The 23,960-nt window shown below is 35.5% G+C and overlaps 1 protein-coding gene across 3 annotated transcripts in view; it reads left to right on the forward strand.

Annotated features, from left to right (window-relative positions):
- CWC27 (CWC27 spliceosome associated cyclophilin) overlaps window positions 1–23,960 on the forward strand; it is a 143,301-nt gene that overhangs the window by 54,975 nt on the left and 64,366 nt on the right. The gene's annotated exons all lie outside the window — the stretch shown is intronic.

The following is a 23,960-nucleotide window of genomic DNA, read 5'->3' on the forward strand; positions in this document are numbered from 1 at the left end:
AAACTCCCCGTAAAACAATTTGCATATTAGGCTTTTATTATATAGGACTAGAGGCCTGATGCATGAAATTCATGCAAGAGTAGCCCCTCCTTCCTCCTGCTGCTGGCACCAGCTTCCCTCTGGCACCCAGGACCTGGGCTTCCCTTCAGCTGCCAGCAGGCACCCGGGACCCAGGCTTCCCTTGTAGCCTTGGCTTCATCCAAAAGAATGTCCAGAGGATGTCTGGTCTAATTAGCATATTATGTATTTATTATAATAGATGACCAAGTGAGCAGTTAGGGATAATCTATTAACACTACACCTACTTAAATTATGCCCCATCATGACCATTTCACAAATGATATTTGGTTGAATACAAAAAGAAAGCTTCAGGTTTGCCTATTTACTTAATAGGATAAGACAGATGAGGGTATGGAAACATGAATAGCTATCAGATTGAACACATGGAAGTAACCTTTTTTATTCAGGCATTTTTCCTGACACTTTAGACACTTGCTTTTATAAAATATAACTCTTTCTTGATTTAGTGCAGTCTTGCTTTAGGCCTCCGAGCGATAAGCAAAGAAAGAAAATAGCTGTTTGTAAAAAACAATCTATAATAGGGGCCTATCGAATGTAAATTCATCTATCAAAAGGAAGACTGGCCAGGACTGGTTTGGCTCAGTGGATAGAGCGTCGGCCTGTGGACTGAAAGGTCCCGGGTTCGATTCCGGTTAGGGGCATGTATCTTGGTTGCGGGCACATCCCCAGTGGGGGGTGTGCAAGAGGCAGCTGATCGATGATTCTCTCGCATCGATGTTTCTAACTCTCTATCCCTCTCTCTTCCTCTCTGTGAAAAATCAATAAAATATATATTTAAAAAAAAAAAAAAAGGAAGACTGGCTTACGGGGAATTATCAACGTCACTATCCTCTTTACTCCAAAAGCCTATAGATCATTCTTTTGGAAGCAGATTTTTTTTTTTTAAGATGACTGCAACATTAATGATTCTTTTTAGCAGATACCTCACATTCTTGTAAAAAAAAAAAAGAAGAAGAAAAAAAAAGGTCTTTTGGTGGACCAATTCCGTATCTAGCACTCACCACGTACATACTTAATGGACACAATTGATTTGTTCTAATTGTCTCAGTTTTGAAAATATTAAAATATTTATGCTTTAATCAAAGCTTATAAAATATATATGTATATGTATATGTATGCAATAATTGTGCCTTGGATAAATGTCAATGGCTAATACTGCCACTGCACAAAGTTTAGAATATATTTTCAAAAGTGAATGCAAATACTTTTTCTAATTAGCAGAAACCTTATAAAGCATTTACTGTGGAATTGATATAGTTTGTTTTTAAAAAATTTCTCAAAACTGTGTTCTGTATATTTTGAAAGCTGTTATGCCACTTCCATTCTTATCTTAAAGAAATTTGGGATATATATGAGAGATTCCTAGATTTTAATATAAACTTTTAATTGTTAAACTTTTCAAAACGTTTTTGTTTTTTATTGGTAACGCTTGGGTTAAGAAATTTTTGAAGTTCTCTTATTGCTTTAGTTGTAAAAAGTAATCCCAGGAAAAAAATTGGGGACTTGGGTCATTCTAGAATATTATGTCCATTAGAAGAAAAGATCATGTTAAGTAGGTTATAATTTTAAGGAATAGAAATTGAGTTCAAAATAAGCATTAGAAGGAATATTTAGAGGCAATAAAATTGAATTATTTTTAGTTGTCTTTTCACAACCTTTCTGTATAATAAATTCCACCTCTTATAATTCTGAAAATCAAATTTACATTAAGTTTTATTATTTCTGTAAGTGATCTTCATAGAATAATGCTGTGAGGAGCCAGATGTTGCTAGCCCAGTTTGAAAATGTAAGTATGTTGATAAAAATCTATAGGTGTGTAGAAGCCCGTAAAGAACAGTGGTATTTTAGTAGCAGAGAGAAAAGTGTCAGTTGACAATGCATTTTCCAGTTTGTTCTCCCTGAGAAGGTACCAGATTAAAGATGTTGTAAGCTCCTGCTTGATTTAAGGTTTGAGTAAGTTAACAGCTGGGCGATGTATTGTTTTAAATAATAAAGTCTAGGCAGCACCATTTATTACCGGTTTAAATTTCAGTGTTCAGTTCATTTATCACTGCCTAATAAAGACTGAACTTCCTTTCCACCACATTTACTCACTGACTGGTGTTCCACCACGATCCAAAAAATAGACAAAGACTGATGCTTATGTGTGGGCAGAATATTCTCAGTCAAGATTGTAACTGATGGCTACCAGGTTTCAGAAATCCAGTAATGCAGGACTATAAAAGTAGAACCTCTGACAAGGACCTACTGTTAGAAAGTTAAGAATCATATCCACAAAGGATCTGTTAGCAGCTTTTGGCACCCTGGAGAGTATATTAAGTGCCTGTTCCATGTTAATACCCAATTTGTTGACTTTGAAAAAAGGAGTCAAACCGAAACCGGTTTGGCGCAGTGGTAGAGCGTTGGTCTGCGGACTGAAAGGTCCCAGGTTTGATTCCGGTCAAGGGCATGTACATTGGTTGCAGGCACATCCCCAGTAGGGGGTGTGCAAGAGGCAGCTGGTCCATGTTTCTCTCTCATCGACGTTTCTAGCTCTCTCTCTCTCTCTCCCTTTCTCTCTGTAAAAAAATCAATAAAATATATTTTTTTTAAAAGAAAAAAGGAGTCAAGATAATACTCAATGTAGTTGCATAGATAAGATGGCATTACTGAAATACTACAAGTTAAGGAGTCATTCAAAAATGGTTTTAAAAGTCAGGGGTGGGGGAAGACTTAAAAATGGAAAGTCATTTAGTCAGGACATATGTATCAGAAGAAAAAGAAACTGCATCAGAAGTCAGTGACAGATCTAGATCTTCATTGAAAATTCATTTGGGCCTCATCGTGTGTTCTTTTGGACTTGATAAATGATTATTGGAATTTTGATTGCCCTTTACATCATTTCAGTGTCAATTGTACCTTAAAGGGATTGTAAGGACTTTTACAAAAGTAAAATTTTCAGCTTATTAAAAGACATCATTTATAAAAGTAAACAGGTGGCCACAGATTGGTAGAAAATACTTGTGACATGTACATTTGATAAAGACTTGTATCTAGAATCTTACCATTCAAAAATAAGAAAAATGATTAAATGGGGAAATGACTTGAATAGATACTTGAATAGATACAGGAAGACAAATGGGTGGCCAATAAGCAAGTGTTTAGTGAAACATAAATTAAACCATTCTGAAATAACACTTAGCAGACTAGCTAAATAAAAATAGAAAATAATGAGAAAACTTAATTTTATCAAGTTTGTAAATAAAAAATATATGATAAACAATTTGACCATTTTTATGAAGTTAAGCATACATATACCCTGGGGACCATCATGCCTAAGTATTTTTCATGCTCAAGTATTTATCAAAGAGAAATGAAAGCAGTTTTCCACAAAAATACTTATACATGCTTGTTTATAATGCCTGTATTTATAATAGCCAAAAACTAGAAGCAACCCAGATCTTCATTAGGATAATGGATAAATAAACTATATACAGGCTATCCCAAAAATGTATATACACTTTACATCATTTCAGTGTCAATTGTACCTTAAAGGGATAGTAAAGACTTACAAAAGTAAAATTTTTAGCTTATTAAAAGACATAATTTATTAAAGTAAATAGGTGGCCACAGATTGGTAGAAAATAGCTGATAGCTGAATTTTGAAAATGAAATGTATATTAATAAACACTTTATAATTATTCCAAGTGTGTGTATGCATTTTTTGAGACATCCATATTATAGAATAGTAGTCAGCAATAAAAAGAAACAACTACTGATACTATAGTACTTTCTGTGGGTCTTGAAAAACACTTTGTGCTGAGGGAAAGAAGCCTGACACCAAAGAGAACATACTGTCTGATTCCATGCAATATGAATTGTTAAAGCATGTAAACCTAATCTACAGTGATAGAAAACAGAACAGTTTGTGGGTAGGGTATGGGGAGGTGGCAGGCATGGCAGAGATGACATGCAAAGGAGTACAAGGAACTTTCTGTGATGGTGGAAACATTCTAGGAGTTTGGGGTACACAGGTGTATACATCTGTCAAAACTCATCGACACTTAAGATATAGTTATGTTGCATCTAAATTATAGTGTATCTTAAAGAAAAGAAAGAAAAATTTAAAATATAGGAAGACCTTATTACAATAGAATTCAGAGGAGAATGGCAAACATTATTAGGAAGTAGGTCTATCGGGAATGGTAAAATTACTAGAGTGTTTTGAGCATATTGTTAAAAAGAAAATTGAGCATTTATATAAAAGTTTGTCTAAGGAAAGTACTGTGTATACAAACATTAAGAAGGCAACATTCTAGAAGTAGAATCAGATGATTTCTTACCTTTTTCTAGTAAGATTCTATTATTATTATGAGCATTTATTATGTCCCAGGGACTGTACTGAGTCCTTTATGTTGATTTTCTTATTCTTAGCGAGACCTTTTCCAGAGAGTGTGAAAATTTAAAATGTGATTGTTCATTTATTTTGACTTTTGAACTGTAATACCAGCATTTTATTGTTGTTAAAGTAAAAATATATTGATACATAATCCTATACAATAAAAGGCTAATATGCAAATAGACCAAATGTCGGAACAGTCAAACAACCAGTCGCTATGATACACTGACCATCCGGGGGGCGTGTGTGGAACATGGCAGGCATTGGCCACAGTGGGATGATGGAGCAGGTAAGCAGGGATGCCAGACCAAGGTAGGGCATCAATCACTGTCATTGGGAGAAGCCTCTGGTGGTATCTCCCATGCAGTGCAGTTGTGCCTGGCACTTGCACCTGCTGCTGGCATTGGCCCTGCTCACACCCACTGCTGGCGATTACTCGGCGCTGTCAGTGGGTTCAAGTGGCAGCTGCTGTCCCCAATTGCCCCTCAAGGCTTCTCCACCTCTCCCTGCTCCTGAAGGGAGATCCAGGCTGGCAGCCACTGCTCATACTTGCTGCTGGCAACAGCCCCGTTCCCACCCACTTTTGGCACTGTAGCCACTGTTGCATCACTGGAGCAACTGCTCGCACCTGCTGCAAGTGCCTGATGCTGCTCCCAATTACTCAGCCCAATCAGCAGGTGCAATTGTGGCTGCCGGCCCTTATTGCCCCTGAGGCCTTGTCCACCTCCCCCTGCTCCTGAGGGGCAATCGGGGCAGCAACTGCTGCTCTCTCCTACTCATGATGCTGGCCCATTCGCACCCACTGCTGACACCAGCCCCAATCTCTCTGTGCCTTCAGTGGGTGCTAGCGGGGCTGCTGGCAGACAGGATGGGGCTGTGGCAGGAGGGTCCAGGCAGGGGTGTGGAGGATGAGCCAAGACCTGCCCTTCTGGCTACAGTAGCCTCATGGGCCACAGTTTTTTTTCAAGGTGCACAAATTTGTGCACTGAGCCCCTAGCCCACATGTGTCAAACACAAGGCCCGCGGGCCAAATCCATCCCGCCAGGCCTTGCAATGTGGCCCGCACCGCACGGCCATCACTGCACTCCACTGCGTTTCCATCACAATGACAGTTTATGACTGTTGAGTAAATCATTCGGCCCGCAATTTAGGCTGGATTTTAGATTTTGGCCCCTTCTCTGATTGAGTTCGACACCCCTACCCTAGCCTATAATAATCTATAATAGTAAAAGCATAATATGCTAATTAGACTGGATGTCCTGGACGACCTTCCAGACGAAGCTGGGGCCGTGAGGAAGCCTGGATCCTGGGTGCCTGGAAGAATTAGAATATTTAACATGATGACACTAGATTGTAAAATATATTTAAACCTTCAATGTGAATAAAATTCAGAAGTCTTAGCATAGGTAATAAATAAAACATCAAAAATCTACATCTGTCTAACAATAGGTTTTGTCTGCCTAGGCTGCCTAGTCCTTTATAATCCATGAACTTCCCTATATGTGATTTCAAAGCATACCACCCTCTATGACAGATGTCATCAGACTAGATTTTCACATTTTTCTTTAGCTGTTTTGACTATGTTTTATGATGGGTAGCTGTTCAATACAGCTCATTGGAGCGTTTTGGTTTTTAATGTTGTTAATATAACAGCATTAATCTTTTCTGGCTTAAAATTTCCCATAAAAATTTTGAGTGGGTATTTAAAATATATAACAGTATGTTTTATTTTATTTAAAATGCTTTTTAATTTTCTTTCCACATATAATATTATATTAGTTTCCACATATAATATTATATTAGTTTCATTTATATATCTTATAAAGTGATAATCCCAAGAAGTCTAGTACCCTTCTAACACCCTACATAGTTATTGCAATGTTATTGACTATATTTCCTGTGCTCTACTTTATATCCCTGTGACTTTTTTAATAGCTGGCAATTTGTACTTCACCTTTTTCACCCACCCCCCTAAAATCCCTTCCATCTATCAACCACCAATTTAATTTGTTCTCTATATCTATGAATTTGTTTTTGTTTTGTTTGTTTACTTGTTTTTAGATTTCACATACATGTGAAATCATATGATATTTGTTTTATTCTGTCTGACTTAGTTTACTTAGCATAATACTCTAGGTTCATCCTATAGTGTTGTTGTGAATGGTAAGATTTCATTATTTTTATGACTGAGTAATATATCCACTATACATATATATCAAATGTAGACATATATCTATCAGTAAATACTTAGGTTGCTTTCATATCTTGGCTATTGTAAATAATGCTTCAATGAACATAGGGATGCATCTATCTTTTCAAATTATAGTTTTGTATGCATTCTACAGATTTCATGGAATTTCTATCAGATTTTTACAGAATTAGAATCAATAATCATGAAAGTTAAATGAAACTACAAGAGACCCAGGACAGCCAAAGCAATATTGAGAAAGAATAACAAAGTTGGGGTATCATGCTATCTGATATCAAACTATACAAAAGGCTACAGTAATCAAAACTAGATGTTACTGGCCAAAAATGGCCCATAGATCAATAGAACACAGTAGAGAGCCCATTCATTAACCCACAGCTATGTGGCCAACTAATCTTTGACAAAAGAAGCAAGAATGTACAGTGGGGTAAAGACAGTCTTTAATAAATGGTGTTGAAAAACTGAACAGATAGAAACATGCAAAAAAGAAATAAACTAGACCACAATCTTATACCTATAAACTCAAAATGGATTAAAGACTTATATGTAAAACCTGAAACCATGTAACTCCTAGAAGTAAACTAGGCAGTAAACTATTTGACATTTATTCTTAGCAATATTTTTTGGGTATGTCTCCCCAGACAAAGGAAACAAAAGAATTTTTAAGCGAATAGGAATTTATCAAATTAAAAGTTTTTGCATGGCAATTCATGTTTTTTTAAGCCCTCTGGTGATTTGATACATGCTCAAGTTTTAGAACTACTATTTAAACTATAGTCCATTGAAAACACTTTTCACTATTTTCTAAGGGGTCTTTAAGCTCATACGTCCAGTTAAACGCTTGTTTTGGTGCTGAGGGTGTAGTATGTGTAAAATCTATCAATTTTAATCTCCCGGGTTTATACTTTGCAGTTTTAGTTATTCTACACTACCCACCAGGTAAGCTAAAGTGTTACCTCATGTGCTTTGCTGTTTCTTGTGCCATTATATTTGCATATGCCATTTCCTTTGTCCAATCCCCACTTATAAAAATAAAAATAAAAACCTTTTAGAGTTTGATGTGAGGACAAAATGAGATAACATATAGAGATGTGCTTAAAAGCACAGTACTTGGAACATTTTCTTGAATAGAGCAAAAGATAAAAAGTAACCTTGTGAAATTCCAGTCATATTACTTTATTGATCATAATGTTTTAATGAATTTATTCCATTAAAGAAAATTTTAGTTTATTGACAGAATGGAGGGCAAATATTGAATCTTGCCACATATCAACAAAAAAACAGTAGAAGTACATGAAGGCCAAATGAGCACCTTATTCTATGAAATGGTAGCTGTTATTCATGAAGCATGAATCAAGCCTAAATTAAGAACTCATATAAATATAAATAAAGCATCTTTTCCAATTGGCCTGAACTAGTTTGAATTTCACATTAGCTAAATTAAAAATATGTTTTTATTAGGTGCAAGTAGTTTCCAAAGTGCTTTTCCTGGCTCACATCTTGTCCTGATTTTCTTGAAGGGTTGGTTAGCATAGTTCAAGCAAAATTCTTGGTCCTGTTGGTCTGCCAGGTGGTAACAGAATAGGAAACCCACAGAAAGGTTAAGCCTGCGTGACTTACGGAAAAGAAAAACTGGCCTTCCCTACAGCCAGAGCCTGGGCATTAGTCAGCTCTGCATCCAGTCACCAATGTCTCTGAGGATGCAACTTGTTTTTAGCTAAATGCCAGCCAGAGTTCTAGCAGTAGAGAATCTGCAGATTAATTTAGAGCACATCTTTAAACCACAATGTACTGGTAAATAAATTTTTTTACAAAAGTCAGGACACACACTTCATGGCCCCTGCTGTGGCTTAGAGCCTATTGTATCCATAATACTTTTTTACTGTGTTCTGTATGTTGTGGAGCTTTACTGTTTATTGTTGGGAGAAAAAAAAAAGGTAAAATCTTTCTTTTATTCTTTTCTTACTGCCTTGTTTACTTGCTGAAGTCTTCCCCTTATCTCCTGTTCCTCCTACCCCCATGTCTCTTAGAATAGGAAAGAGCTTTAAAAAGTGTAAAGGTTTTATTCATTCTCCAAAACACCTTCTTAGTGGCATAGTGGCCATACAATAGAAGCATATATCAGCATATTCCCAAAATGTGTTGTTTTGAGATGTGAGATCAAATTTGAACATGTTTTTGAGTGACTTGGGAATGTAATTTTATCAAAGTCAGACAGTGAATTTATTTATTCATAGTGATGGATAATACAATTACAATGGAAATTTTTAGAAACTTGCTTAAAGTCTTAATACTGTCATTATGGTAGCAGAGTATTAATTAGTAACAAATTTGAATATATTCTAAGATAAAATTAATATGTCTTATAAATAGAAAAATATTAGCATTGTATAAGCACTCATTCAATTATGCCACACCTTTCTCAACTTAATCATTCTGTTAAAGAAAACTAGGCTAAGTATTTGAAGTTATGCAGTGAGAACATTGTGGAAATAAAAAAATTTTTAACAACCAGATCCTTAAATAAGTAAAAATGATGGAAATAAGTGTCCTGGACATTAGATTAGGTTCAGTTGATTGGATTTAACTTAGTTGTAGTTCTTTATTTTAACTTTAGAGAAGGGCACAGAAGGAACAATGAATTATAATACCTATTGCAGATATTCAGGGAAAATAATTTGAAATATTCCACCTAGAAAAGAAACTGTGCTCTTCCTAAACAGAAGTATATTTACCTTATAATGGAAATTAGGAGTTTATAAATTTGTTGTCACATGATAGTGTACTCTACAGAACTAACTAGTTTTAATTTGATAGACCTTTCAGATCTTTCTCCATTTTTTGATATGTTGACATACATACACACTCATAAACATGATTTTGTTTAAGTCAAATAATACTTTGTCTCTATATGTAATCTATATTATGTAATCTGATTATTTTAAAAAGACACTTCCCATTATGAACAGTGTTGTAATGAACAGCCAGGACATTCTTCACTTGCATTTGTCCAGGTACTTGCACTCTTCCAAGTCCTTAGGATGCATGCTTGGAATTGCTGAGTTGAAAGATACACTTTTTAGCATTGAGGCATTTTGTCAGTGTTTAAGAGAAATGAATTATTTTTTAATGTTAAATGTATTTTTTTACCTACCTAAATGATGAAAAGTTGCCACATAGCAGTCTAAAAGAAAAATTGCTACCAGCAGTTTAGTTTGATTTGATATATTTACTGATTGCAGGGTACTGCTTATGTGTCAGAGTCCATGCTAGTTATGAGGGTTGCAAAATTAAAATGACTCAGTTTTATTGGACTAATGGAAATTACAAAGAAGTAACAGGCAGTTAAAATATGATAGGGTAAGAAGGACAGTAAGGATAAATATAGAGAATTTGTATACCAGTATCGGAAATACAGAAGTCTTTGTAGAGAAAGTGGTCTGGAAGCCAAGATCTGAAGAATAAGTGTGATTAATAGGAGAAGAGAGGCATGTTTTAGGCCATGAGGATTAGGTATCAGAGGTTATGATGCATTCTGAGAATTAATATGATTTTAGAATGTGTGGAATGCATGCGAGGGGTGAGGCACCAGAGACAGAGCTGGAGAATAAAGCAGAGCTGAGACCATGGAGAACCTTGTAGTGGAGTTCTTGTAGTTCAGAGAATTAAGGGTGCTGTAATAATGAAGCAATGAGATCAAATTTGAGCTTGCAAATCACAGAGTCCCAAGGTCAAACATTTGTGGCAAACTTGATTTGGGAAGACATCTACCAAGAATCCAAGCTTAATTAGACAAAACAGTAAGGAAGGGCAATTTTCAAAGTCAGGTAAGCAAAAGCACCATTTATCTCACAGCTCTTCTTGAAAAAGCAAGCAAACTACTTCCTAGGGGACATGGGAACTGCTGCCCATCCACCCACTCTTGTCTAAAATTAGAGATAGAAAAATAAGGTATAATAATATTCTTATTATCATCACCATCATCCTCTTGTAGCTATTATGAGAAAGACTACACTTAGGTGTTCTTAAGTTTAGACCTAAAACAGTGACTCATTCTTGGGCGGAATACTGGTAAAACTTTATGATCTTCTAGAAGCCAATTTGTATAATTCTAATTTACACGGACGGGAAGTCTAGCTGAATGCTAGAAAAACGACTGCCTCATTTCTCCCCTATTCAATCCATATCATATATTGTATTTAAAAATTACTTGTTTAGCCCTGGTTTGTGTGGTTCAGTTGGTTGGAGTGTCTATCATACATTGAAGGGTCGCTAGTTGGATCTGCAGTTGGGGTCCATATGGGAGGCAACCAGTCAGTATTTTTCTCTCACATTGATGTTTCTCTCTCTCTCCCTTCTTCTCTCTCTAAAATCAATAATTAAAAAAAATATATATCCTTGGATAAGGATTAAAATATATATCTCTTGGGTAGAGGCAGGCAAATATAGAGAGTTGCAGCATACCTGAGCTCAAGTGAACCCACCATGGGAACAGCATTGGGATAGAAAACTTGAACTGTAACTGACGAATTGCTGGAGGCACAGTGTGGACAGATCTGAGAGTTAAAACTCCAGGGGGAACCAAGTCATTGGCGGGCCTCAACAATATTGAGATTTACCTTGCAGAGCTTAATGAGGTTCTCGAAGTAAATGTCACTGATAAAGCTTAACTTTGACTTCTTGGAATAGTTAAGCTAGTTAGGGATTAATTTTTGTTTAAGCATCCAGCCATTAGTTTTTCTTCACTTTTTAAAAAAAATACATTTTATTGATTTTTTACAGAGAAGAAGGGAGAGAGATAGAGAGCCAGAAACATCGATGAGAGGGAAACATCGACCAGCCGCCTCCTGCACACCCCCTACCGAGGATGTGCCCGCAACCAATGTACATGCCCTTGACCGAAATCGAACCTGGGACCTTTCAGTCCACAGGCCGACGCTCTACCACTGAGCCAAACTAGTTTTTCTTCACTTTAATGGTTGTAATGAAAGACATCATTTATGTCTTATGTCCATAACTGCTTTCTTCTCGTGATATGTCAGTCTACATTATGTCAAAGGAAAAAGTAAACTTCATTTTACATGATTTATCTTTATTAATTTATGCTGATTGTTTTAAGATCACTTTGTCTATTTTGTTGTGCATCTGGACTATGATATGCTTACATTTGAATTTTTTTTTATTATCTTGCTCGAATTCATTGAGCTTACTGAACCTGAAGACTGAAGCTTTTCATCAATTTTTGATAATTCTCGATATTATTGTCTCACTCTTAGCCTCTTTGTTTTCTCTTTCTGCAGTTCCACTTATACATGTAGTGGAATTCTCACTCTGTCTTCCACGTCTTTTAACCTCTTAGAGTTAATTTTTTCACTCAAAGCTATGCATGCTTTCCGAATATCTTTTAATTCACTCTCTCTTTTTCAGCTATTCAACTTTTCATTGAGTTTAACTTTAGTTATTCTATTCATCCCTTCTAAAAGTTGTTTTGATTCTTTTTCCAGTTATTATTGTAGACTTACATTCAATTTTTTTATTTTCTTTTATTCTCTCCATATAATAAGCATGCTTGTTTTATTTTTGCATTTTGTGAAGATTTGAGGGTCAGGCTCTGTTATATGTTGTTCCCTGTTTCATTGTATATTACGAAATATTTTAGAATTCTTTTGAGTTTGTACAATCTAGATTGGGAATTCCTTCCTTCGGATAGCATTTACCTTTGGTCCGATGGGGTACATTAGAGTACTGTCACTGGTGATTTTAATAAAAAAATATTCTGTATATAGTACCATAAGAATATCCATTAGCTTGAAAGCCTGCTTACCTGCATGAACCTGAGACAGACAAGCTTTTTTTGTATATGTGTTTATTCCCATCTTCCAATGAGTCGAGAATCCTTACTTTGTGTGTAGGAATAGCAATTGTATCCTGATTGTTAAAACCCCACGTTAAAACTCAGTCTTTCTCCCTCCTCTACCTTCCCTAAAGCAACAAAATAAAAGATAAAACAACAAATAAGCTCAGCCTTCCTAGGTTACTAAGACTAGCAACTCATAGTGTACCAATAATAGGTCTGATGCTTTCACTCTGGTTTTCGGTCTTTTTCTTATTTTTCAACACCTTCCTTTTTAGTGAGCTAAGTAAGATATGCATTTAAAAGTATTTTTTAATGTACTTATTCAACATTTCTAGGTATTTGATTGCAAGAGAATTTTCAGGTTACCAGTATGCTGCATTACTGGAAATGGAAATCTCATTTGTTTTTCATATTGAGTTAATATCATTTGTAAAGTTGGATTGAGGAGTAGACACATTGATAAAGACCAAATTTCTGCCACAACAAATTTGCTCCACTTCTGTGAAATATGGCTAAGCCAAGTTCTTGCTGTGAAATAACATGTTTGATTCTGAATGCCTTACTTGGTATTTAGACACAATAATAGTATCATCTACTATTGTCATGGACATTTTATGATTTTATGCAATATTCAGTCCTGTTTAGTCTGTTTTGGAAAAGATGATACCATTTTTTAAGATTTGAAAGAGATCTTACAAAGATTAATGACAATCTACATCTGATGTCAAACTTTTTATTTAAAAATAAATGTGATCTTTCAAATGAAAGGAATAAGATTATAAGTCTACAGGTGTTATATGGGTACAGTTAAATTTCTCCTTCTTTCCAAATTGCAGTGTACTTACTGATAGGCATATAGTTTTTCGATTTCTATATATTGGTCTAACAAATTACAAAGGGCCTGTAAAACATTATCTCTCAGATTGAATGCTATCTTCTGATAGATGCTTTCCAGGATCACTTAGAGTAAAATAATGTAGGTTCTGTTAGTCTCTCTTATAAAATTAGTGAACATACATATGTAAATATATAGAGAGATTTCTTTGTTGTCATGTTTAATATTTACCTTTCAAGTAGATTATAATGAAAGAATATAAGCAATTCAGTTCTGAATTGTTACTGATCAGAATTACTGACCAGAATTAGGATATGAGAATTTTATAATTTTTAATTTTTTAAATGTTCCATTTTCCATTTTCATAGTATATGGTTTTTAATCCAAGCAGTGCATCAGTAAGCTTTTAAATCTATGCACCTATGAGAAAAATAGAAGGATTCGCCTTTTTAATCTCTTTAATTAGCCCAAGGTCTCATTTTGTTGTAACTGAGTTTTTTAAGTAGTAAGAATAAAAGTAGTATTGACGGTGGAAGTGAGAACAATAATGGTAATAATAGGAGCTAACTGATGGTAAGTATATTTTCTGGACCAAGCACATATTAAAAAATGCTAAGTAATTTCCATGGGATCATGTTGTTTTCTTCCAGCCTTTCTCTTATTTTCATTTCCAGATAAGAAAACTAAGGCTTAACATTGATTAACTTAGTTGTCTAAAGCCATACTGCTAATAATACGTAGAACAGAGCTTTGGACACACAGGGAGTTCCCTGATTTAATTTGGTTAGATATTTTCTGGATGTATGTATATATTTTCAAAATTTATGTAGAAACTAGAGCATATTCTGATACTTACTGATATATGATAAATATGCATCTCTGCTACTGCTGATGATACCAAAGTCTAAAAGTCATTTCTTATATCTATAGTCCCAATACCTATAATGGCCTTTTTTTATGGCTATTTCATTATTTCATCAACAGTCAAATTGTTGTTTCATTAAAAACAGATTTGATACCTTTGTTATTAAACAATAGACTAAAAACCAGGAAGGGCGTACTGTTTGGTTTTCAATCATTTTCATGTGTTATGAATTATTATCAGATGTTGGGAAATTGCAAACTTAAGCTAACTGCAAGTGTTACATCCATGATCCAAAAAAACAGCGTAATGGACATGTGTTTATCTGTCAGCTTGCTGTAACAAGGTTTCTTTTTTTTTTTTTTTTTTAAACATATTTTATTGATTTTGTACAGAGAGGAAGGGAGAGAGATAGAGAGTCAGAAACATCGATGAGAGAGAGAGTCATCGATCAGCTGCCTCTTGCACACCCCCTACTGGGGATATGCCCGCAACCAAGGTACATGCCCTTGACTGGAATCGAACCCGGGACCTTTCAGTCCCCAAGCCGACGCTCTATCCATTGAGCCAAACCAGTCTCGGCTGTAACAAGGTTTCTAAGCAAATTCATTTACTGTCTTATAAAAGAAATTTATACATATTTCATACATTTTTGTAGATCTTAAAAAACTTATCAAACGCTAAGTCTTGACAACTTTACCTTTTCTTTTTAAGGTGTATATTAGAGAAGGTCAATATTTGAGCTTAATCTTATATTAAGATATTTCTTATGACTTAAGTACAAAGAACAGATATAACTCAGAATTTTCTAAGGCACATTTCTAGAACTAAAAGAAAATTAGAAAACACCTGGGAAAAAATAACAACTGACTGAAAATTATGCCATTGCCATTTTAAGTCTTCAATTTCAAATTGAAAAGCTGCATGATTTTAAAAAATTGCAAGATTTTCAAACTCTTTTATAAAGTAATATAAATAGTCCAATAAACATACTGTAGTTATAAAAATTTTGCCATGTAGTCACTTATTCATAGTGTCAGTGTCTTCTGTTGCATAAAAGATATTTAGCTTAAAAATGAGGTACTCAAGTTTAAATATACTCTTCACTCAGTGGGTAGTTAGCTGATTAAGTGAGAAACTGCATAATGAATTAGGAGGTCTGTAACAGGATTACCGTTCAATTACTGACTTGGGCAATATCGAAAAAAATCTCTCACTATCTCTACACTCTACTTCTTTGTATCTAAGATGAAGATGACTATATTCTACACCTCACCATTTCCTAAGATAATGGGCTTTAAGATCCTAAATCCAAAGTAATTGAAATAAAACGATCTACAGAGTACAATATAATCACTTTTCACATTTATATTATAACTAGAGGCCCAGTGCACGAAATTCATGCATCCTCTCCAATTTAGTAGCCCTCAGGGGATGTCCTACTGATGGCTTAGACCTGCTCCCTATGGTTCTCTGCTCTCTGTGGGGCCTGCTGGCTCCACACTGCGGCAGCTGCCAAGCAGGAGGCTGTGCTGGGTGCTGCCTGCAAGTTGCGCTTCACTGCTCCCGGTTCGCTGAGGCTACGCAGGGAGCTGCCTGTGGGCCCACTTGCCTACTCCCAGGTTGCCGCAGCAACAACCATGGAGACGGACAGGCAGGCCATGCAGGGAGCTGCCCATAGGCAGCCACCCGCCTGCTGTTCAGCGGGGCTAAGGAGACTGGGCACTGCCATCTTGTGGCTGTTCGTGCCACCATATTTGAGGACATGGCAGTCAATTAGCATATTCCCCCCTTATTAGCTGTGGGTGCCACCATCTTTGCGAGGTGTGATGGTCAATTAGCATATTCCCTCTTTATTACATAGTATTGCTTTTATAATTTTACAGTTATGAGTTGGTTGTATTTTATCATTAAAAAACTGCCTTCTAAGCACCAGAAAGTGTTCTTACTAATATTAATTCTTAATAGTCTTACTATAACACATTTAGTGAATATAGTCACAATTTATAGATGAAAGAACTGACACCCAATGAGGTTGGCAACTATGCTTGAACGCTATGCTTAACTGCCATGTTCTCCAGGAAACCTTAAAAGATGAGGAAGATTTTAGTAGGCAGAAATAGGAAGAAAGACCATTTTAGGTCATGGAAAAATAGTAGGAACAAAGGGGTATGTGTGCTCTAGTTCAGAGTTTGCCAAGGTGTGCTGAAGCCTAAACTTTGCCAAAGTAATTATGACTAGTATATTTTTGCTGAAATTTATTAAAACTATAGAAGATATGTGAGAGGTAAATTTGAAAAAGTAGTTTGAAGGTAGCTCATGAGAGAGAATTAAATGCTTGGAAAAGTAATTAGTGCACAATTCTGCAGGATTTGGGTATATCTGAAGATCAGAGGAGTAGAATTGTAGGATTTGGCATAAGTGTGCAAAATGAATGGAAGAAACATCAGAGCAGAAGCACATAGACCAAATAGGAAACACTGTAATAGTTAAGTCATGAAAGCCCAGACTGCTGTTACTAATCACAGAAAAGAAGAGACTTTGTATAGGAAGAAGGGTGATTACTTATCAGCTGTAGAAAGTAAGGGAGTGCCCAAAGGTGGGTCTCACAGCCAGCATTCTGGTGATTTTATAAAAAAATTGGAAAGATAGAAATAAGATGGTGGCTTTTGAAGAGCCGAAATTATCAATCTGACTTTTAAAATGATAAACTTGTTGCATTTATGGGATATCTAAATAGAAGTATCCATCTGGCATTTAGAAGTATGAACTTTAGCTTAAAAGTGAAATGCATCAAGAACATTAGGCCAATGATCTTGATTTTATACAATGACTGCATTGAGATAAATGGAATTGAAGTACTGAATGTGGTGAAATTTCTAAAGAGAGAGAGAAAAGAAAAAGAAGAGGGTTAAGACTAGGCAACTGAGAAGCACCTAAATTTGAGGAGCAGGAGATGGAAGTGTAAAACCACTGGAAACAGAAAGAATATCAACAGGGGAGGAGGAGATTTGGTATGTCTGGGGATAGCAAAGGGTCTGAGGTAAGATGGTCAACAAAGTCAGATTCTCTTAAGGTCTACATTACCACTAAAGAGAAGCTGTTGAAATTTTTGATTAGGAGATTATGAGTTACTTCTTAGAAGACAGCAATCTAAGGAGTAACATATATGGGTTATAGTAAAGTATTAAAATAGGTGGAGAGTGGGTAAAATGAAGAGAAAATTTCGTAACTGCTCTTTTTATACACACACACACACACACACACACACACACACACACATACACACACATGCTCAAAGGTGTGGAAAAATTGAAGGAAAATATTCTCACCTGGCCACTCACAAATGCTTAGTATTTATATTTAGACTTTGCCCCAGATTCTCATCCTAGCTCTATCCTTTGTTACTATCCCCCTAACTCCTTTAAAACATGCTTTAGCATAATGTTCTAACATGCACCTGGATTTTCTCATCTCTCTGTCTTGATTTAGGCACACTGGATCTTCTTCACTGTATCTCCATATGACTCACTCCTACTCATCTCTCATAGCCCAGTTCACATGCTACTCTGTGAAGCCATCCTTTATTTAGCCTGTGCTAATCTTTCCTTCTCTGAGTTTCAAATGTGTTAGTCATTTCTTTGCCAAGGCAGTTACCACTTTTTATTATGTACTGTTGTTATTTCTTTATGTATTTGGCCTATGTCTCTCCCTCCTTGGAATTTAGACTCCCTTGGAGACTTTCTCAGAGTATCAGTGTAATATAATGGAAAGAGCATAGAAATCAGTCAATCTCATTTTTCGTTTCTAACTCTACCATTTACCGATTGTGTGACTTCAGGCTAAGTACTTAATCTCTGTAAGCCTCAGCCTTCTTACCCCAAAATGCTTAGATCACAGGTTATTAAAAAGGGTAAGTGGTGAGGGAAGAAACAGGTTTAAACGACCTATTGAAGTTAGGTTTCTTCCCCTCCATATTCATTTTGATTTCTGTGCTGTCACTCAGAATGGTACCAAATGAATATGAAATGCTTCAGAAATTGTAGAATGAATTAGTAGTTTCTTTGTTATTATTAAATATATAAAAGCTACTATAATTTCTAGACTGCTGATATTTTATTGGACTGGTTTTTAAAAGGAATTCTTTCTGTCATTGGAGCAGAGCATATTACATTAAAAATATAAGATTAAAAAATATTATAAAACAACAATCAGAATGGATGACTCTTGTATCCTTAAAGAAATAAATAAAAATAACTAAAAGAAAATAAGTAAATACCCAGGGAGACTAGAGAAATCATTACTAAAAAGCAATCAGAAAAATAAAGAGATTTTGGAACTCAAAAACATTGTTGAAAACTGAATTAAGTATCTTGAAGCTCAGAGGAAGAATTATCACATAAATAGGAAAACCTCAAGGAAATAGAAATTATGAGTGAAAAGCAAAAGATAGATATGAAAGATACATTCTGTTGTTGTTAGAGAGTAATCAGTTCAACCTTGAAGAGTAATCTGGACTCTCCATCTAATAATAAGCTTATATTAGTATAAGAGCATGAGTCAAAACTAATGTTCAAAATGCTTTCTGCAAATTTATTGTAATAGCAAAAAATTACAAGAAACTTCATCAATATAGGCCTGGGTTAAATAAATTAAGGCATGTTCTATAAAGAAAGAAGAGATCTGTATATACTGATTTAGAGTGTATATCCATAAATATGTATATATTTTATATTTTTATTGATTTCAAAGAGGAAGGGAAAGATGGATAGAAATATCAATGATGAGAGAGAATCATTGATTGACAGCCTCCTGCACACCCTCTATTGGGGATTGAATTCGCAGAATGGTATGTGCCCTGACTGGGAATTGAACTGTGACCTCCTGGTTCATAGTTGTCACTCAACCATTGAGCTATACTGGCTGGGTCCCAAATATATTAAGAGAGTGCCAAGACCGGTTTGGCTCAGTGGATAGAGCATTGGCCTGCGGACTGAAACGTCCCAGGTTCGATTCTGGTCAAGGGCATGTACCAGTAGGAGGTGTGCAAGAGACAGCTGGTTGATGTTTCTCTCATCGATGTTTCTAGCTCACTATACTTCTCCCTTCCTCTCTGTAAAAAAATCAATAATATATATATATATATATATATATATATATATATATATATATAATTTTTTTTTTTAAAGAGAAAGAGTAAAAGCATATTATAGAAAATTAAATAGCATGGTTTTGTTTTTATTGAAAAAAGTTTAATAATACATGCATATATGTATACATGTTTATGTATGCATGTGTGTTTTTGTAAACAATTTAGAATGTTATTCTCACACACTATTGATAGTAATTACCTCTAGGAAATGGGGCTAGAGTGTTCGGTAAGATGTTCACTTTTTTATAAGCTCCAAAATAAATCTGTGAACTTGTGAACTCTTTTAGTTCATTTTAATATTCTTTTGTATTTTCCAAAATTTATATGTATATATACAATGCATAATTATCTGGTGGATAATGGCAATGTCATACAAATCACATTAAAATTCAAATGAATTCAAATTATAAACACACTATTAGAAAAAAAAATTAATTAGCTTAGAGTTAATAGTTTATAGAAGCCTTTCTTTTTTTTAAATTTCTTTATTGATTAAGGTATTATATATGTGTCCTCATCCCCCGTTACATCCCACTCATTCCCTCACTTCCTGTTGTCTGTGTCCATTGGTTAGGTTTATATGCATACAAGTCCTTTGGTTGATCTCTTACCCCTTACCTCTACCCAATATAGAAGCCATTTCTTTTGCCATACAAGCAGAAATTAGGCTCTGAGGGAGCCAGATAAATGCTGTCTGGACTCAAAAGCCAGCCCATAGTTTGCTTGCTTTGTAAGCAGTATTCTCCAGACTTACAATTTTCATTCCCATTATATCACATTTCAATATATTCTAGTGCCCAAGGATAGGCTTATGGTCCAGGAAATATAAGATTAGGAACCCTTAATTAATAAAGAAATTTAAAAAAAAAGAGATTGGGAACCCTAATATCAGACTGCAATCTAAAGACTAGACTAGAAATTTGCACTTCATTCCAAGAGTCATGGATCCCACAATACTAACAAATGGTGTTGTTTGAATAGTCTAAAAAATTATGATAATATTGTAAACTCTTCATCACATGAAAAATTCAGCATAATGAAGCATATTTTAATCATCAGTATAGACCTTTTTTATCTCACTTTGTCTTTTTTGACTTTTTTGGAGAGGAAGGGATTTTCTGAATCCAAAGTTATAGAAGCTCTACTGCTTCTATAATAGTACTAAGGTTTATGCTTTCATTGCCTCTCATTCTCTGCATACTTCAAATTACTCTTATAATGCTTATTCATCCACCACACAGCATTTCCTCTTTAACCTTTAAGAATAACCTTAGTCATCAGAAAACACTATCTACATTTCTGAATTACTTACCAAAGTGAAAATGTTTTAAGTCATTATAATAAAAAGATAAGGGTATTTAGTGGACAGAGCAAAGATGTGGTTGCTATTCCCTGTGTTTATATAACTTCAAGAAATAGGAAGTAATTACATTTATCTAAGAAATACATAATGAGAACCTAACCTAAGCATTGATGGTGAAAGTCAAGAAGAGTATTTATATGTGAGAGAGGTTGGAAAATGATGTACTTCAACAGTGATTCGGGGTACGGGAGCAGGGACAGTCCCAGTGGAAGTTTAAAGTCTGGTTATAACAGAAAGTGCTTCCACAATCAACTAGGGATTTCAGAAGAAGGAACAGGTTAGGGCAGGAAGGAGATGACTTCAAGTTTGGACATAAGCTTCTGTAATTATTGTGACATGTAACCTCTGCTATTCCTCTAGATTTGGAACCTTGAAATGTGGCTAATTTCATGAGATGTATAAAGTATATACCAGATTTAGGAGCTATAGCACTAAAAAGAATGTGAAATATCAAAGTAATATTTTTATATGGGTTATATATTGAAAAATATTTTGGATGTTAATTTAACCTGGGTGTTTTTGTTTGTGTGTGTGTGCACGTGTGTGTGTGTTTGTTTGTTTTTTACCATTAATGTGGCTGTTAGGAAATGTAAGTATCTTACATTTCTGTTGGACAGTACTAATATACATGGAGATTTGTAATAGATAGTTACAAATGCAGGACCAAAATCAGAGCAAAACATTTAGATTTGGAAATAACCTATGTAAAGGTGATACTTCATGTTATGTGATTATTAGATAAAAATACCATTGTACAGGGTATGGAAATGGGGAAAATGCCAACAATTATAGGATGAGAAGAAAAAGAGTAACTGGGAGAAGAATTGGCAAATCAAGACTCTTAAGTGGTAGATAAGTCTGATTAGGATAGAATTTCAAGAAAGAAGAAGTGGTTAATATCATTGCATGATAGGCCAAAGAGGAAGAGGAGGACTGAACAAAGGCTATTGAATTTGGTTGATACAGAAGCAGTTTCAATAGAGTATAAAAAGGATAGATTGCAAGAGATTAAGAAGTTAGAGATTGATGCAGTAGGCTGTATATATAAACTATTCTTTCAGGCAAGGAGTCCACTTGGGAAGATAATAATCACTTGATTGGAACACAGTCCAAGGAAATGTGATCATGTTTGTTGGCTGTATAAAAGGATCTTTTGAAGTAGGAGTGCTTGAAGTTGTATGAAAGAGAGATAATTTCTATAGTAAGATCCTAATGCATTGGGTCCCAAACTTGAGTGCATAATGGAATCACCTGAGGAACTTGTCACAAAAGCAAATTCCCAGGCAACATCCAATATCTAAAGAGATCATGTTCTCTACAGGTTTGTCTTCTGGGAGTTGTTTTAACAAGCTTTTCTAGGTGATTATGATGTATCCATAAGGACAAACAAGTTAAGAAAACGAAAGGTGCAATTGAGTATATCAATGAAATGGCTGAAAGAATCATCCAGAATGGATGGAGAGCCAATTGAGCTTAGGATAAGACCAGTAGACCATGAACTACTGTTCAGAATTTGGCTTTTGTTATTAGAAGAGTAAGCACGGGTTCAGACAAATGAACGACCAAGAAAGCTAAAAAGGTTGCCCTATCAGCATGGCTCAGTGGTTGAGCATCAACTTATGAACCAGCAGGTGACAGGTTCGATTCCTGGTCAGGGCACATGCTGGACTGTGGGCTTGAACCCCAGTAGGGCTTATGCCGGAGGCAGCTGGTCAGTGATTCTCTCAGATCATTGTTATTTCTATCTCTCCCTCCCTCTCCCTTCCTCTCTGAAGTCAATAAGAAAATTAAAAAAAAAAAAAAAAAAAAAAAAGAAGATAATAGAGCTCTAACCAGTTTGGCTCAGTGGATAGAGCGTCGGCCTGCGGACTCAAGGGTCCCAGGTTCAATTCCGGTCAAGGGCATGTACCTTGGTTGTGGGCACATCTCCAGTAGGTGGTGTGCAGGAGGCAGCTGATCGATGTTTCTAACTCTCTATCCCTCTCCTTTCCTCTCTGTAAAAAATCAAATACACACACACAAATAGATGTTAATCAGAAGGAAAGTTTCAGAATTCAGGATCTTGGAGGCCAAGCAGATACATAATATGGCTGTGTGTGTTTGATGTGGGAAATAGGTAAAAAGAGAATTGAATCACTGACATTGTAAGACCCATCAGTTTGGTAACTATTATAGAACAGTGGTAAAATATATATGTTAGTATATATGTTAGATTTAGAGATTAGGAAGAAGAAATAAAGGTTGAATTAGTATAGAATTATTCAGACTTAAGATTCCACTAAGCCTTCACATGGGTGTCTGTCTCAGTCTTTGTGATACACTGTAGCTTTAGTTGAAAATAGAGTGGATGTTTAACATTTACAGATATAAAATGCATAGTTTTGATTATTCACAAGTAACCCTAAGGGTTCATCACAAGTTAATACTTTTTCCAAGGCATGAATTTGAATCTCCTGTCCTAAAACTGGCTTGTTGAAACTAGTCATTTAACTAGTGGCTTACAGTGAAGCCACCATTTACATTCATTTTGCCTTTAATATATGATTGTATTCATCATCAGAATACATTCTTGTGGTAGTTTTCACAAAAGAGGAAATTATTTGCCAAATTGTGGTATTAAGTGGGTATTAAAAGGTATTAAAATTTTTATTGAGTTTATAAAAATTCTAGCACTGCAGCTAACTTGTAATAATTGCTTAATAAATGGTAGTTATTTGTACCAGTTCAGGAATTCAGTAAATTTTAAAGCCAAATCTTTTGGGGTATGCCCAGGTTAGTTAATAATACTTATATTAAAATTTTTACTTTGATTTGGCTCTCCACAAATTATTAAACTTATAGTAGGATGTTAAATTTGCAAATAAATTAGTGGGAGAACAATGGGTCATTTATCACTTACCTAATTCTGTTTGATATACGTGAAAGGAGGTATATTTTATAATAATTCCTATTATACTAGAGGCTCAGTACGTGGATTAGTGCACATTGAAAGGAAATTCGTTAGAAGGTGGCTGGCAGAGCAGGACTGGGCAAGGTGGCCAGTCATGCCCTAGAGCCAACCACCTGAGGTCCCCCCCCTGCCGGCCGCACCTGGAGCGGTGCCAGAACTCAAAGAGTATCTGTGGAGTGAGCGGGGTCTCTCCAGCAGGGGGGGTCCCTCAGCCTGGTCTGCGGGGATTGGGCCGAAACCAGTATTCTGGCACACTCCAGGGGGTCCTGGAGT

Source organism: Pipistrellus kuhlii, unplaced genomic scaffold (genome assembly GCF_014108245.1).
Source record: "Pipistrellus kuhlii isolate mPipKuh1 unplaced genomic scaffold, mPipKuh1.p scaffold_m20_p_4, whole genome shotgun sequence".
In the NCBI taxonomy this organism is placed as follows: Eukaryota; Metazoa; Chordata; class Mammalia; order Chiroptera; family Vespertilionidae; genus Pipistrellus; species Pipistrellus kuhlii.